Raw genomic sequence first — 18,637 nt, 5'->3', positions numbered from 1 at the left:
CACTGAGTGGAAATGCACCCACAAATTCTGTACAAGTGCGACACGAAATACAGGCCAAGGTACTCACCAGTTACAAAAACTATGTATACATTCCCTACACGTGCTGTACAAATCAGATCATATGCACAATCGTATTGCAAAGGTAACATCCAAAAGTGCTGAATACCTTATGGTCCACCTCAAACCTAAAATGCCTTAGTGCAAGCGTTGTTCATTCCCGTCATCTCCATGGTGACCGAGCCACAGTCTGGGCCATCGGCGCTTCTCTCGTCAATTTAATTTCCTCGCCCACTACTTGCTGACATCATAATCCCGAGATTTACTCTGCTTCAGACCCATCGGTGCAGGGACATTTTTAATCCCTGAAAGTCACTTCAATCTGGTTTGACCCTGCTGATGCTGTACCAGTCACCACTGCTCAGGAACATTGACGTTTCCTCAAATTGAGCGAATCTCTCGCTCAGAAACGTCTGTGGACAAAGGGAAATGCCAAAGGAAATGTGAGCGGAAAGGAGTCCCCTCTCTGAGCTCCGCTTGCACTGAACTCAGATGATAGAGTTAAAACAGATAAAGTTACTGTATCGTTGGGGAGGAGAGGCAGGATGTGGAAAGGAGCCGTGTCAGATGCACGAAGATGTTTATTACAACAAGGAACAAAACAACACCAAGCAGGAAGGACATCCGGCACTAACAACACCAAGAATGTAACAGGCAGGCTAACTTCAGCAATGCAGCTGCTACACCGCATATGTGGAGTCAAACATGGGGTCAAACATCAACAAAGGTGAACGACTGAACAGGGCTTTACATACACACGGTAACAACATAAAACAAGGTACAGGTGTGATACCTGGGATGGGTGTGGCCACGCAGATGAACACACACAGGGAGGAGTCTAGGAGGTAGACGTGATAACACGGGGTCCATTGACAAAACAGTTCGAGTCACATAGGACTAATGAGATCTGGGGCCAAGATCAAGTGTGAGAATGAGCAGAAACTGTCACACCTGAGGGGCCCAGAACATACACTAATGTATGTTCACACACACACCATGACAGAGATATTCTCCAGCATGCTTGCCCGTACTCAGTGGGAAAAATGCCTTTATGATGGCATTTCTAAAACTGATCAAGACCAAAGGCCTTTTGGTTTGGTTGATATTAAAAATGTATCCTAACATGATTATGCAAGCCACATTTGTCAAGAGTTTTGCAGCTAAACTGGATGAGGAATTATTTCCCATTGATCAGTTTTGTTGTCTGTTGAAACTTAAGATGTTTCTACTTAGGGCTTAAGGTTTAGGGCTTAGGGCTTAGGGCTTAGATCTTAAGGTTTAGGGTTTAGGGCTTAGGGTTTAGGGCTTGGGGTTTAGGGTTTAGGCATAAGTGAAGATGGTGTTACGTGTGCTTGGCCTTCAGACAATGACAAGCCCATCCCCATGGTCCCTTCTCCACCCTCAAAGAAGCCAGCAGCCAATCAGCTCAAGGGATGTTGCCAAAGGGCTTCTGGTCTTCACTTCGGTGCAGAGGATAAAAGTTGGATAAGATGCTGCACCTCTGGGCCTCCACCAGCTCTGCCCTCAGGATGGAGAGGGGTGAAAACTAGACATCACGTCCTTAAAAAAGGCAGGAGTGTTAGAGAATCGCATAACATTCCACGAATGGCGTGCAATGTGAAATTCTATATGCGGGTTTTAAAATTCTTGAGCCTTGTTTCTTTCTGACGATATCAAGTCATTTTCAGTTCATGCAAATTTGTGATATCTGTCACAACTCTGATGTGTCAAAGTTTTCTAACTGACTGTTGTTTTTACATCCTAACCCTAGCCTCTCATGACATATGTACCAATTTATCCCATTTTGTCCATTACATAGATATGCAAATTAAAACATTTTGCTTTAACTTAACTTTAACTTAAAAAGTACATCATTGCTTATTATTACAATATGTACAGTGGGAGTCATAAACACAAGCACCCAATGCTTTCCCAGCTATCAAAATAGATAAGGACACTTAAAAAAAGATGAAAACACTCAGAATAGATGAAGACGCTGTGTGGACTCCATCATGCTGGGGGTACTTCTCACCTACACCACTGCCTGTTCTCTGCTCCTGTCAGTGGTTGCCAGGTATATTTGCACCAAAATACTCTTGGGAATTTTCTCCGTCTCTTTGCACACCATGAATTGAGCAAGGAGCAAAAAGGTTAAAGGAACACGAAAGGTTTGAGATATTTCTACAGTTATATTCTTCTGAAGACATGTAATCTCCATTTCTATCCATAGAAAGGCGAATAATGGCTGTCAAGCCATAAGGTTCGACTCATTTCTGTAATAAGATTAATCCACAGACATTTTAGAAAATACCTCAAGGACAGTGTTGTGAGAATAGTGTTACTCAGAAGAAATCTTTAATTGTCAAAATTGCAGTCTTTAAAAAAAGTGAGGATGACTAAAATAAGTTGTAGGGTCAGGACTTCTGGATTTGCAGGTGCGGTGTAATTAATTACTCACCCACTGGAACTGCCACAGAGTGTATATAAACATCTCTGAAACACACACTCACACACACACACACACACACACACACACACACACACACACAGACACACACACACAAACTCACTCACACGCACACACACACACTCGCGCACACACGCACACACACACACAAACACACACACACACACACACACACACACACACACACATACACAGACACACACACACACACACACACACACACACACACACACACAGACACACACACACAAACTCACTCACACGCACACACACACACTCGCGCACACACGCACACACACACACAAACACACACACACTGAATTTATTGGAGGCTAATGGCTAGTAGACTCCTACTGAGTTGAATCCGGCAATTCTTCAACTGAGCATATTATACTCTCAAAGAGCTTTTTTTTTCCCTGATAAAACTCCCTTCTGTAAATATCAAGTCATGTGTTTATGCCCCATAGCTTTATCATGTGGATTTGCTTACCAGAAGTTAATGATGTTTAAACCCATACACTCTGATTTAATTCGATTTATCCACCCAGAAGTTTGATCGGTATATGATGATTGCTTGAGAAGTCCAGTACTATTTCCACTGTTATGAAATGGGGAAAATGGGAAATGGGGAGTTCTCCAGATGGGTTAGGGATACTAGATAAGACACTGCCATGAGATTTCCGTGTGACTCGGAGTGGGAAAACAAATTACCGAGCCGGGAGAAGTACTAACTTGGGCCCTCACTAGAGTGATACACACAGCAAACAAATTATCCTGAAAATGCACATAAATTATATGTTGCAAATTTCTCTCAGGTTTGCTAGAAGGTGATTTCACCATTGCTAGACAAGAACATGTACTGGACTAGACTGAGCGAGACACTGACCAGACACAGATGAAAGCCTTTATGCTTTGAGATGTACGATCATGTATTCATGGACATAACCGCCTCTAACCAAGTGAACCTCTGCCCTACATCATAATCATGCCTGATACATAACCGCCACTGAAAATAAACATAGGCTGTGTAGCCCAACAACAACAGCACTTAAATTGCTATACAAATGCGTGAAATGTCATATTTTATAAAAATATCACCTAACAAACTCTCTGCGGGTGCTTAAGATCGTCTCCGAAAGTTCGAGAGATACCGAGACTGTACGGAAAGCAGAGCTGAATGTTCCGACATTCCTTCCCCGGTTCCTTATGGAAAACCCAGGATGCCTCTGGAACGCTGCTGTGCTTCCATTTCTGCAGTGTCTAGATTTTTTAATTTCATATTTTTATGTTTTTAATTTTTTAGGAAAAACATAAAAAATTCATTTGACTTACCACTCTCCAGTGGCCTTTAATATTTCATATCTACAATGGCCTTATTATCACTCTAAAATGGCCTTAAATATGGCATGAAGGTGCTGGGCTATCCGCAGCCAGTTACAGCATCTGTCTGTCTATCATGCCAGCACACTGTCAATCAAACGTAGCCACTCCCCTTTACATTTGCATGGTCTTGCTGACATCGTCTCTCGTGGAAATAAATGTCCGTCTTTGTGGAGCGAGGGCTGTGTGTCCTGCTCCATGCCCTGTGGCGCTTGGGCCATCACAGTCCCAAGGAACTCTCTCTCATGGTTGAATGTCATCAAGCTGTGGATCTCTGCTGTTTGATTGGCACATTATTCCTGATCGTAATTCAGAACGAGTATACATGAGACGAGCGTGAATACCAGGTCATGTTTGGCTCATTTAAATACGACACTGCTCATAAATCTGAATTATCTTGGAAAACCACTGTAGCTAAAAGCTCTTCTGAGCCTACGATGAGGCCAGAGATCAGACAGATATCGGTCAGAACAGAGCAAAGCCTTGCTCGGAGAAACCTTGTTTTTAGGGAGATATACCGCTGAATTTTGCTGAACATTATTGATACTGGACTTAAATAATTGGAGACAGATGTAACCTGAATTTGGAGCATTTGGGATTTGTACAACTGTAGAAAATGCTTCCCATTTTCCCGCCTTTTTCATTTATTTTTCCGTAATATGGAATGGCTGGCTGTGGCAGGCTTGATGATCCAGGATTCTGAGTCTGATTAAAATGCTCTTTGCTCTCTGCTTCAGCACTGCAGGCCTACTTTCCGCTGGCTCCTCCGAACTGAGCTTCTGTCCAGTCCTTTAAAGTCCTAAGCAAGCAGAGATAAAACAACCCCTGGCCAATTTCCTAGAGGGAAGTAAAATGAAGAACAAGAGAGAAATATGGCAGTAGCGAGACTAAATGTCTTCCAGGCACCTGCTATAATAAGCTGTGGGTGTGAGTGCACCATCACTGACAATTATAGCATCACGAGGTACGTCAGTGCTTCGAGTTGAGGCAAGCCTTATGTGACGCGGCGCCTCTCAGGACGAAACTGCAGCACACATCGCAAACATCATCACACCACCAGTCCTGGGAATATAGATATTTGATTGTGGAGCGTTAAAACACTCACTGCAGCAAGGATCTGATCGCCGCTCGATTCACACCGAGTACCAGACAAGCTCAGGCTTGAAAAACCACTTGACACCGGTTCAAACTTCATATCAGCGCTAGGATCAACACAAAACAAATGGCCACTTATTTCAGACTTACTCCCGGACGCAAGGTGAAGTTCACGGGCAGCTCTGTGCTGACCGGCCCGCTCTGAAGTCTCAACAGATGTTGGTGTCACAGCCGGGGTTGAAATCCCGCTTGCGTCTGATTGGGGGATTTTGGATTATCTCCCACCAGCCATGTCTGCTAACGCTGGAGCTGGTGAAAGCACAGCAGTCTTGCAGATTGCTCAGCCTGGGTACTCGTCGGGTGCCTGTGACTCTGAGCGGGCACGCTGAACACTCAACTTTCAGAGCTGGCTTGCTAAGCCCGAACAAGGTGAAATTCTCCAATTGTGTGCGTTGCATCGCAGGACGTCACATGTTATTCAGTAACTACTGTGCAAATTATTCAGTAACTACGCTGAAACATGTGCAGTTACAAAATGAGAAGTCCAGATGCATGGGTGGCTCCTTTGACACTAAAGTGTTCAAAATTGAAAAATTCAACACCGAATTGGACGTGCACTTAGACGTGCACACTTGCTGATATGCTCGTAGGTTTTCCACTGTCTGTTTGTGCACAGGACCTGTCTCTCAGGCATTTTCAAGGACGTTACATCATGTGCTCGTGTGGGCCAGGCGGACAGCATCATCACAGCACCCTCGTAACATAACAAATGAATAAGCAGAACAAACACTGTCTCTTCTGTGTGACTCAGTTGCACTTGTAATATGCACTGCATAACCACTTACTCTGGTATTGCAGAAAGGAAAAACACAAACACCTGGCAGACCGAGCAATGCATAAGTAGTTGTGGAAACAGTTCCAGCAATTGTTTTTCTAGTGCTCTTTTGAGAAAAGCTTGATTTTTATATACATCCATAATTGTATGGTTATATATTATATCCACAAATCCATATAATATAAACCACACTCTGTGAGAAGCACCTCGGAGATGCACAGTTAGAGACTGTCGGCACGCTTAGCTTGTGCTAGCCATCATCTATATCTGTATCAGTGACCAATTTCTGACCAGAGGACCATTGTAAACAGGATATACATAATCATGTCAGTGCCCTGTGCAGTGCCGAGAATAATATTTGTGCTGCAGTGGTCCTGTGGTCAGAAACTGACCAGTGACGAGTGGGCAGAGCGTGGATGATGAATTGTGCATGATAACAGATGGACTAGTGTGTAATTGAACACACATAGATGCACCTAGTAAAGTGGGCAGTCACTGTAGGTACAACGTAGGGGTTTGTAACAAAGTGGCAGATATGTGTTTAAGATCTGGAATCGGTTAAAGATTGATTCATACATTTGATTGGATTTACAATACGTCACATTCAGAGAAAGCAGAAACTATGAAGGCATTGAAAGCTGACCTGTGGCAATTAGCCTGGTGAAAACTACGTTTATCAGTATGTATAGTGCTGTTTTAGTACTCAGTACCGGGTTTAGTACTCAGTACCAGGTCTTCTCATGATGAAGGTGAAAATAGCTTCTCCAGTTAAAATGCACTTTCAGATCACAGCAGAATTACAGCTCTGCAAAGAGCGTCTCTGCTGTTTCATCTTTGGAGTCCCCGGATGTGTCTCTTGTAGAACTAGTGCACACAAAGAGTGATTTACCTCCTTTGAATCTACAAAATAGTGCACAACAGATCTCATTCACCTGGTCCCCAGAACCTTCTAAAAACTGTTAAGAGTGTGCAAGTTATTTAATGTTGTTTTAATCTTTAATCTTGCTTTAAACAGCTTAAAGTGAGTTCTGACTTTCCAGCTCTCGTTAAGCAGATCTCACTTTAAATAAGGCGACATCTTGCAGAAGACATTGGATCAGCCTGGTTAGTGCAAACATGAAACGTTTCTTTTAAAACAGATGAAAGGCAAACATGTTGATATAATCAGCCAGCGGCAACAGCAAACAAAACACTTCTCTTCTGGTATCAGACCGAGTATTGATATTTGGGTACCTTTTCCAGTAAGAATATAATATGTCATATTCTGAATAAAATAATTTTTATTAGACATTATAACAGATTCTGTTTGTAATGTTAGCTGTAGGTAGGAGGGACCTTCCAATACACTACAGTCACATACCATCAAATCAATAATCGCTCAAAAAACCATAAATCACAACCCCTTAGCTGAAGGTAAGTATGGCAGCAACAATCATTTATTAGTAATTTATTAGTAATAATTTATTAGTAGAGTGCGTTGCCCTGTTTTACTGCTTAGTAACGGGTCTTCTTAGGCTGAGACAACGGTTCAGAAGCATTTTTCAGCTTCTCCCGTTAAAATGCCTTTCCAAATGTCAGCAGAATGATAGATCAGCAACTTTGTATTAGAACTCTCTCTCTCTCTCTCTGTGGTTTATGTCTCTTTGTGGTTGTTTTACATATGTTGTGGTTGGATCTGGGAGAAACATGACTCTTTCTGTTGTCTATGCTTTGAAGCTTCAGTCGTGAGAAGGTAGGGGTTTCTACTGACGTGTGTGCTGTGTATGTAGATCTGGCCATCACCGGCACCTGTTTCATTTCCGCTTCCATTCAAAGCCAGTACTGCAGACGTTTGCTGAACCATTCGAAACTCATCTGTAAATGCGACTAACAGGGGATGTCAGATTCACATTGAGTGCAATGTCAGCTTGGCAGACTTGTCAATACGCAATCCCGGGAGGGTAAACCCAGGTCACCAGCATCTTCTGGAAAGGACCGGGGCTTTCTGTGGTACTTGTGTGCTTTATTCATTACCGTTTGCTTCAGTACTGATTTCATTTCTGCCACCAAATGGCTAATTGTCATGATTGTCTTAGCTGAATGAGCCCAACTGGAAAAAACAAAACAACGGCAATGCAGGAAGTCAGCTGACTGTTGGGCCTCGAGCTTTGTTCCTTTTCCCAAATGCATGCATGAAAATGAAGTGTGTGTACATATTACACACATAGGTGTAACAGAACATGTGTATACATCGGTTGCACGTTCAACAGGTCGGGGGGATTGTTAGGGGGGCATTAATTATTTAGCCCATCTCTTGTAGGGCAATTCAGAGATCAAATGACTGGAAGCACATGAGATGCAACAGTGTACAAATAATGTAACAGAAGACACAAATAATGGCTAGTGAGATGATTCTGTGTGTGTGTGTGTGTGTGTGTGTGTGTGTCTGTGTGTGGTGTTCACAACACACTCCCAAAGTAAATGAAAAGCAAGAGTGAAAATAACAAAGCATCTTCTGTGTGGTTTTACGTGCAAACATCAAAGAGAGAACAAAACGTCAGAGGTAAACCATTACAGAATGAATTTTAGATGATGTGAGATTGTAAATAGTGCAGCATCGTTCATCCGATACACTTCTTGGACCCGGATATTACAAAACTTCAATCATCAACAGGAAACAGCTGTCTGCTTTAAAGCAGAACACAGATAAAGGATGTCATCACAGAATATGGATTCTGGACATCATCCCAGAACACGGATTCAGAATGTTTCTCTGGAACATGGATTCAGAATGTTATCCCAAAACACAAATTCAGAATATTATCCCGGAACACAGATTCAGAATCTTATCCCAGAACACGGATTCAGAATGTTATCCCAGAACACGAATTCAGAATGTTATCCCAGAACACGGATTCAGAATGTTATCCTGGAACATGGAGAGGCCGAGCATTTTCACCACACAGAAGAGTAACATGAGATGAGCTGACAGTTGACCTGGTTCCTGTGTGGTGGAAAGTCTGTGCTCATCTTAGCGAACGTTAGCAGAGCCTCCTCTCCGCCTGGGCCAGCAGAAAGTCAGCTGACAGCTAATGACTTTTCTGCAGTACACAGAAAGGAAAAAGAAAACAGATGAGACGTCTCCCAGCTAAACAGAGAAGCACGTTATTCCGGACTTCTCCACAAGGCACATATGGCACTGGGAAGGTGTAAACTCCGATGGCTTATCCTGGTTCAGAACTGCCGAGTGAGCAGCAATAGATTTGAGGCTTCACTGAGTAACACTGCAGTCAGTTCAGTGATATTCACTGGTATTAGACTTGCGAGCTAGATTTGCAAAGGTGAATTGCAGTGCAAAATTGAACACTCCATGGTGATGCCTTGATATAAATTTAAATCGGAAATGATTAATTGCGAAATATTAGCAAAATAGAAAATGCAAAAACTACAGTTCAACACTTAATTGCAAGACTTGCTTCTTGGGTACTTAGCTGTTCCTTAGATTTGCCGACGTGAACGTGGTGAGAAATCTCAATGGCCGTAAATCACACCTCTGGCGCGTGGGAGAGCGATGTATCCGTAAGAGCAGCCTGGGGCGAGGACTCTGTGTCATGTGAAGCCATGCTGCTCCCCACAAGGTCAGACGAGCTGGAAGAAGACACTGTGGGTGTACTCTCTCCGGCCTCATGTATCGCCATTTGTTCAGTGTTCCCGAGGTACCGAAAAAAGTGTAGTCTTTGAGGAATAAAGCCTCGTGCGAAGAGGAGCCCCTACAACCCGTCTTCAGTTCTCCTTTTCATACTCCACTGAATGACTGAGTAAAGTCCGTTCTTACAATAATTAGGACTATTTATTTTTAGAATTCTTTACACAGATCCTTGGTTTTGGTTTCAGTGTCAAGGCCGAGAGTTGAGGTCTGTATGTCCTGATTTTTTTGAAGGGGGATTATTTAGAGGTGGGGGGCATAAACTGCCTCTTCATCACATGTAATGTGCTTCCCCCATCATCGTTGTTTCTGAGAGGATTATTATTACAGCTTCATTATCACAGGATGGAACTCTTACGATGCCATATAGGGAAAAACTGAACAACACACTGACCGGTAGAGTTCATCTGCGCTAGAGAGCAAGAATGGTGTGTCATGCTGCCCTCTGCCGGCTGTTATGTGTCTAGACCAGCCTTGGCAGCCGATTAATCTAAATTAGACGGCATTACTGGTCATTTACCTTTACGCAAAAATATTTTTGATATGGCACATCTGTGTTTGTAAAATCTCTATCAAAAGGGGCCAGAAGAAATAATAAAAAAAAAAGTTAATTTATTCTAAAACAAATTATATTCCCACAGAAAAAGGCTCTGTTTATATTCCTACTGTGACAGGTTCTGTTTAGTGGTCGATTCATAGGAGTTTTATATATATATATATATATACAGAAATAAGTTTCACAGTGGCACTGTAACTTATCCCTCCACAGGCAGCAAGCAGTTAGGAAAGGATTTATTTTTTTCAAAGAAATAAATGTTATGCACTCTCTGTATATGCCATGTAATTAGTATCGTAAAAGAACAGCGTGTTTTGTACTCTGTTTACAGCTGCACACTCAGTTACTCTTTAATGATGAATAACATTTGACCACTAGAGGGTGCCCGAGGATTAGAGTGTCGTTGTCGTGCCTCCCTGTTCTGCCGTTTGTCCAGTGAGAGGGACTAACAGCAAATGCTGCTTGACACTCCCCGATTCTGTGCTAATACTCTTAACATATGAGTAATATGTTCAGTGGTTGAACAGCCGTAGCCGCATGGCGGGGGGGAGTGTGTGTGTGTGTGTAGTTATACTCAGAACAGACTCGGTCTCATTTCTGCCCCCCGATGAACCCCATGTGTTTTTCTGCCGATGTCACCGTTCCACTCAGCGAAACGCATGGCTGGCGTTTCCCCCCCTTTGCACTGAATGCAGCCAGTGAGCAAAGGCAGAGCCGCGTATGTTTGCCTCGCAGCCATGTTCCGAATCTTTTATTTGTCATTTGCATCCTAAGCATCGGTCCCCGTTGCCAGCTTTCGCCACCCACACCAATCCCACAGGATTTTCCACCTCAGGATCAAGTGCTCGCAATCAAGATGGATCCTTGGGGCATGCTGGAAATCGCTTCCTCCATTTCATGCTCTTCCATAAAGAGAAGTTTCAATGCAAAAAGGCAGATATGTGTACACACTATTAGCTCTGTTCAAATGGAAAAAGTGAGTGTCAGTGCATCTCAGCGTGGACTGTCAGTAGGCCAACCAGAACGACAGCAGATAGGTAAAAAATAAATAAATAATAATAATCCACATTTGCCGTAGGATGTGCAACAGGTTAATTTTAACATGATTTCAGTTCGTTTTAGTCAGGGGCGCCTCAGAATGTCGACATTCCAGCTCAGACGGAATTCTTTTTAAAGGCACTGGGGCATAAACAAATAGTATTCCCGCCTGTTCCTCTATACAACACAACGTGCGATCTGCTCCCGCACCGCAGAATGTTGTTGTGTACCGGCCAAACCGTAGTGCGCGCGTCTAATGGGTGGCCACACACTCGGTAATAATGAGGCGTCGTGAAAAGGTCCTTCGCCTCTTGCTTTGCCTATCTGGGGTAAACAGACCAGACCGCCTTTGTTCCTGTGTAAGTCTCTCACCGATTGCTTGTACTGCCTTTTTATTGAGCTGCCTTGACCTCCGACCTATTTTCAGTCCACCGCCAAGTGCGGGGCATCTGCACACAAGCGCGTGAAGCGGCGAGACCTAATCTGGGTCAGAGAGCTGCCATTAAACCTTTCTGAAGGAGCACTGCTGTGTAACAGGCTCTCTGTGTGTGTGTGTGTGTGTGTGTGTGAGAGAGAGAGAGAGAGAGAGAGAGAGAGCGGGGCCCAATTCATGCGAGTTGCCATGTGATTTGTATGACATGCAAAAGAGAGGAAATTCCATCTGTTGTAAGTGCTTCCTTGGGCTTCACGCTTGTTTCCCCGTTACCGACGGCGTCACTCGATCAACCAGCCCCGCCTTTGGAGCTCTGGACCACCAGCGTGTACACTCTGAAACTTAAAGACAAAAAAAGAGAGAGAAAGCATAGCGAACCTTTTAAAAACATTCTTCGTAGTCAAAATAATAATATAAAAAAAAACGTTCCTAGTGTTCTGTAGCAGCGAGCGGATGTGCAGGTTCCGAGATCACCGATCGTCTTTCATAGGTCTGCGCAGTCCCTCTGCAGGATCCATTCCCACTAAACCGTTAAGACAACTCAACACTCATCCCTACGAGTGTGTAAACCCAGTTCACTGTGCAAGCAGTCTAACAGAGATTTGTTGTCTATTGTTTTGGCCAGGGACATCGTTAGAGCTGAGCCTTCGGGCTTAAACCCCGCACGTTTCGACGCCAGACCAGCACGATCGTTTTTAAATTTCAGGTTTGTTTTAAAAGGTGCGCTTTAGCGCTCCTGTCAGGGTCAAAGTTCCACAGCAGCCCCCCTGGGGCCCCTACCCATAGACTCCTCACCAAGTATGAGGTCAGGAGCTAGACGACACCGACATATGTGCTTTCGCCGGACGCGGGATAAAAAGGAGGGCGGGGTGGCGATTCAACACAAAGCAACTAATTTCTAGGAACCTAAAAATGGAAGGCTAAAAATCACGTTTTACTTCTTAGTGACTGTGAACACGTGAACCGGTATCGCTTTCTAAGATCGCAGCCTTGGCTACCTGGTTAAATATTCCAATATATGGTAAGCCCTCCTCTCTGAAACAAGCCTGCTGCTTGGAGACAAATATTCCTGGCCCGAGCAGCTTCTCTGTTTCCTTCCTTCCTTTATTTAAGAACATTTGTGTCTTCTGTACGACAGAGCCTTGCAAACCCATGCCACTATGTTTCTCTAACAAGCCAGATCTTAGGACCCCCCCCCCCCATTACCATGCTGCTAGTTAATCTTCATTTCACTGGTCTAGAAGATTCTGTCCCAGAATGCTTTATGTAATTGAGAAACTTTTGGAAAATTGGAACTAGGCCTCTTGTGTTCTTGTGGTTTACCAGTGGTCTTGGTATCTTGGGAAACGGTCTTGGGAAAACTGTCCGAGGTCATGTTGGTATGATCTTCTATTCACGTGACTTTGACACATCCATGCCTGCATCCTGGAGGGCAGTTGTCTTAGTTGTCAGTATTTTGCTGAGTTTCCTAAGATCTGATTTTGGCACAACTAACGACGCAGCCATGTCTCTGATTTTTTTGTAGACCTTTTCGGTCTCTTGATGGCCTGCTTTACTGTCACGTCTACAACCACCTCGAACACTCCTGGTAGCTCTCTCCGCCAGCACCTATTAATGCGCCAACAACCCTTGGCCTTGCAGTGGAATACCAAGGTCTCCGTTTCCTGCCTGGTTCAGCTAATATCCTTCAACTGAACAAAGCCATTCTGCGCTTTAGCTCAGAAAGAGTTGCATTTCAAACCAGGGCACTACACAGGAAACCTGTTGTGCTACATTACATTACATTATATTACTCAACGGCAAAGATAAACCTCTACACTTGACAGCAAATGTCAGGGCCATCTCCCTAATCCTACCTAGAGAGCCTTGTTAGGATTTTTGGCAGATCTTGTAGTCTACCAGCGTGTGCTGGAACTGGAATACAATTCCCCTCCACTGGAAAAAAAAAGCTTGTTTTCTCCAAGGAGAGCCAACACTAGCTGTAGTTCGACACTGTCTTCCATGTAAATGTCTACATCTCCAATTACCTTCTTGTCGTACGTACCTAACAAAATGGATAAAAATATGGTTGGTGTATCCACAATTAATCTAGCACACACGCACAAGGAGTATTGCAACCTACAGCTGGATAGACTAAATCCTGTGATTAGTTTTACACGATCCGGCTCCTTTATCTGGAAACTCTGAAGTAAGTGTTTGAGGTCAGCAAAGTAACTTTGTTATTTCCTAAAGAGATCTTCCAGCTGTCCGTAAAGTCCCCCTCAAAAGGTACTAGATATTTAATGTCAAAAATGTGCCAATCTCTTTTAAGTACATCTTCATTTGAAAAACGTAATTAAAAATCCGAAGATTAAGGATTGGCTTGCTGATGTAGAGCAGTAGCAAATACATTTCAGTTTCATCCGCAATTAAAGCATAAATTGGACATTCAGTAAGAAGACAGCACACTGAGTGAATAATCAGAGGGGGAAAAATATCAAATGGAACGATTCAGTTTAATTAGAATCTAGGTCAATGTGAATAACCGTTTCTTTAATTGCACAAGAGAAATCTTTATTGGACAATGAAAGCCTTCAACATCACTATCTGGACCGATGGTTTGTTAATCACACTTGTTAATTAATCTGCCTGACAAATTGATTTTTGAGCCTGTGCAGGAGTCGGATCTGACTGTGGTCTGCTGGGTTCTACTGAGCTGCAACCGTCTCTGCTTGCTCTTCTTCTGACACAGATTAAACGTGCAGCAGGTGTGTGTGTGTGTGTGTGTGTGTTGGGAGTTCAGCAGGGCAGCTCTGTCTAGTCAGTGACCCTGCCTCACTCTGTTGCTTCAGCCTGGATCCAGAAGGACTCCACACACACACACACACACACACACACACACACACACACACACACACACACACACTCATATATGCAAGCATGCAGAATGGGAAGCAGACATGCAAGTACAGATGCACACACATGGACTTGCACATCGTTCACTTAGGCACTGCTCTTCACCATACAGATTATAACAGATTATTCCAGATTACTATGATGTTTGCATCCCCTCTTCACCTCTTAAAAAATATTTTAAAATTCTAGTGCTTAGAGGAAAAGCAGTGGGGTAAATTATACTGGAATAAGTGTGCACAAGATGTAGGAGGATTAAAAGAGGTTTGATCAGAATACACATCTGAAGATATGCGATTGTGAACCTAGACAAAATGATGGAGCTCATTTTGGCTCAAATACTTTTTAGTTTTACCAGTAAGTCATCATGTGCGAGTTCTCCATATGCAGTTTAGATGCAGATGGGACGTCTTGCATACGAGACGATGAAGAGAAGGTGCCATAGAACAAAATGGTGTTAGAAGAATGTTGAAAGAATAAAGACTTATTCAGTTTTGCACAGTTTTGTGATGCCCTTTTTAAAGTTAATATGTGTCAGTACAACAAGTGAAACATCATAACTGAATAGTGTGACTCGTGGCTTTCTGTTATGGTTCTGATATAATTTCTATCTCGTGCTTCATGAGGTGCACTGTGCCCGTGACAGTTCGTCTGAGGTGTGACCTTTGCTCTTTTCCGCTGGCGACACACTCCGTGCGCTAATGTGACACCTCATCAGCCACTGCCGCATTTCCCATCGCAGCATTCCCGCGATGCTCCGGGGAACGCCAGCAACACTGACAGCCATCGATTTATCTGTCAGCGTCCTCGGATGCGTCCTCGGATGGGGGGATGTGGGGCTGGAACTGACCCGCCTTTAGCCCCTCTGCACTGGAGCTCGGCGCGGCACCGCTTTTTTTCTCGCGTCCCGGAATAGCGACGTCTGCCCAGCAACAGCGGCTGACGCAGCACCTCAGGAGGCTTGGGTGAGGTGGTGATCCCGTGACCTGGATGACCTTTCTGCACTGATCAGCTGACCAGGGCGCTCTCCTCGGGGCTATGCAGACAGCAGAGGGAGCCGATATGCCAAACAGGGTTCAGATGCTTCGTGGAGCTGCTTGCCCTCTGCTGACGCTGCTTTAATATTATTTTTTTCAACGATTGCCTTGGACCCATTGAGGCTGTAAGTCTATATATGGAGCTTCTGACTGTATAACGTGAGTAAACCTGTGAGATGATAGAACATTGAATATTATGTATTATGTAATAATACTTTACATTATAGAGACACCGAGTCACACAATTAATTAATCACATGAAGCTGTAACAGTACTTAATGCAAATTACACCCCATAACCGTGACGCTGTAACCCAGCGTTATAACCTGCAGTGCCTGTGTGCCGTTTAACCTGCCCCCCATGGGAAGCTCTTCCTCAAGGTGTTATGCTGTGTTTGCTTCGGCATGAAGACCGTGGCCTGCATGACATCCCCCCATGCCCCCGACAGGTCATCACTCCCTCACTCCGTTCAAACATTCATGAGCTGCTGCATTTTGCATGTGACATATGCCTCGGGTCTCACTCGGACATGTCTGGAGAGAGCCAGGCGGCTTATGCTATTCGACCGCAGCCGTGTGAGAGAAGCATCCCCGCTGCTGTCGACGGAGTGCGGCTTTCTCGAGAAGAATGCGTTCTTCTTTTACTCACCTTCACACAATCTACACTGCTGATATCGCCGATTAAACATGACAAGCAGCAGTCCTCTTTAAGCATTTAAATTAAAAAAAATATAACATAATTATGCTAATTTTGGAGTGATGTCTGTAATGGATTTGCATTCCTAATGACGAGGCATTTTCAGGTGCTTGTTAATCTACGCAATGTTACAGGACAAAGTGTAAAACTACAGTGATTACAAAGGTCTTTTACTTAATACCTCACTTTATCAATGATAATGCATGATAATGGGTAGCCTTCAAAATAATAATAAGCTTTCATTTCTAATGAAATTTTAATTTCTAATGCTTTCATGCGATTCTAATGCAGTTCACACAACTCATCCGTGCTGTTCGGACTGTGTGTATGCGACACACTCGTCAAGGCGGACCCGGTGCGATGAAGGCAGGTTAAACGTTCACACGCACGTCTCATCTTAACGAGCTGCGACCCCGCCCACGTCGGATCTTAATGAGCGGCGGGCAGCGGCTAATGTCCCCTCACCTCATATCCCCTCCCCTCCATTCTAAGCACACCTCCCCTCACCTCCTATCCCCCCCTATCCCCTCGTGCCGCGTCCACGTTCCAGATATTAAATGAGTCGTGAAACGCTTGCTCGGGCTCTGTCCTCGGGCAGCAGCTCCGAGGGATTACCCTGCCAGCCCCGCCCCCTTCTCCTGGACAGGCGTGGGTGCCAGCGAGTGTCACCTCTCTCGCTAAGGTCGTTTTGTCCCGTTTTCTGCAGCGGAGCCTTTCAAATCAAATTAACGTCAAAGCTCCTCGGTTGTCCACAGTGTCCCTCTGCCTTCCCCCTCCGCTGTGCGCCTCTCAAACCCTTCTGGAAGAGACGCTTCCCCCCGACACCGGGCTCCAGAGGTCAGCTGGCGCACAACCGTCAACTGGAAACCTTCACGCTCCCTTGAACTCGACAGGACCAGAGACCACCATCTTTGCTCACCGAACCTGAAGGAAGTGTCAGAATTCCGCGGCACAAGGGCGGAGCGTTAGAGGACATTGGATATTTGCAATGATGGGCACAAAAGCAATAATCTGCGTATTAAATCTCTCACGTTTTGTAAAAAAAAAAAAAAAAAAGTCTTGTTAGTGTAGACAGAAATTAAGGAAAGAAAAAAAATCTTTCAAGAACTGATTATATTTATTATGCTGGAGAGAGTCTGGATTCAGATCACATTCCTGCTGTCACACAGGTAAAACTAACATCTGCTGAAGTCTTTTGGCACCAGGATATGCAGCGGGGCTACAGGGAGGAGCATGTCCCTGAGTACAGCCGTGCTACACATCCTGACACGCTTTCTCTCATTATACTGCTCTGTACATTTCAAACTGACTTGACGCATAATAGGATTTGTGTGTGTGTGTGTGTGTGTGTGTGTGTGTGTGTTTGTCTATGAAAATAACAGTAAAACGACTATGCAGACTATCTCTAGTGTATTCTTAGGTATGGTTACCTAATATTTATGTGCTACAACAAATAAAACCAGTTATTAGTCTGATGTATGACGTGTGTGTGTGTGTGTGTGAGGTCACTGAGGTTAAGGTTAGGTTATGCTTATGGTCGTAATTAATAAAAGGGTTAGGGTGGGTTGTCCCTTAGGTTTAAGGTCATGGCAGAGGATAGTTGGACTCTGGGTTAAGGTCAGGTTAAGGTCAGGGACAAATTCACCTTTAGGATTAGCGAGGTGCAATCTGTAGACAAATGTAGGCCCCTTCATACCTAAAGAGTTAACACACACACACACACACACACACACACACACACACACACACACACACACACACACACACACACACAGTGTGTTTGAGTCTGTATGTTTGCATGTGTTTGTTTGTGTGCTAGAGACAGAATGAGAAAGTTGGAGTATAGCATTTGAAAATGTCAGAATAATTCCCCTGAGTACAACATCTGTAACTATTTTGCCATTTACTATATTTAGTGCAAATAACTGCTCATAATGGTAATGACTTGGTAAGAAGGAAATTACAGCCAGTTACCAAAATGTCAGGATTATTAGGCCAATAGTAATGTATTCTATGATGGATCGACAACAGTGTTAATATAATAAAAGTTAACACCACACCGAGTCAGTACGATATTACAGGAAAACGCCTGTTTCTCGTTTGTTTCCCCATGAGACGGTGCCGCTGGACTGAGTGGAAGTAGACTAACCTTGGAGAAAAGTACAAAGAGGCCCTTAAATCTTTAATGAATCGGAGTGTGCAGAGCAATTTATTCAGCAGTTTGGAATATCCTTCATCTGATCCCATGTGAGAAATTCAATTACTACAGAAAGTCTGAGCGAGATCGGCTCTGTGGGTGCTGGTTGCTTTCCATTCCTACCAAAAAAAAAAAGAAAGAAAAAAGACAGTCGTTCGTCTTCTCCCGGAGTTCTCCTGGTTCTGGAATACTAGGTTCTGAGGAGAACTTCTGTCTGGGGTCAGAGTGGTTTCAGCTCACCAGAATGCAAGCCTGAGCTAGCCTCTGCA

At 44.0% G+C, this 18,637-nt stretch overlaps 2 long non-coding RNA genes across 2 annotated transcripts; both read right to left on the bottom strand.

Annotated features, from left to right (window-relative positions):
- Positions 1-1,195: 1,195 nt before the first annotated feature.
- On the bottom strand, positions 1,196-2,671 carry LOC145653051 (uncharacterized). The gene is made up of 3 exons (XR_014119308.1): positions 2,516-2,671; positions 2,090-2,172; positions 1,196-1,617 (listed from the first exon to the last, which is right to left on the bottom strand). It is a non-coding gene; the product is annotated as an uncharacterized LOC145653051 (long non-coding RNA).
- A 14,014-nt stretch (positions 2,672-16,685) lies between these two features.
- Positions 16,686-18,637, bottom strand: LOC145653043 (uncharacterized). Its single transcript, XR_014119288.1, has 3 exons — positions 18,321-18,637; positions 17,817-17,867; positions 16,686-17,095 (listed from the first exon to the last, which is right to left on the bottom strand). It is a non-coding gene; the product is annotated as an uncharacterized LOC145653043 (long non-coding RNA).

This window comes from Electrophorus electricus, chromosome 22 (genome assembly GCF_041902795.1).
Source record: "Electrophorus electricus isolate QZ-2024a chromosome 22, ASM4190279v1, whole genome shotgun sequence".
Classification (NCBI taxonomy): domain Eukaryota; kingdom Metazoa; phylum Chordata; class Actinopteri; order Gymnotiformes; family Gymnotidae; genus Electrophorus; species Electrophorus electricus.
Note: the sequence above shows the minus strand (reverse complement) of the source record. Positions and strands in the feature narration are given on the sequence as shown.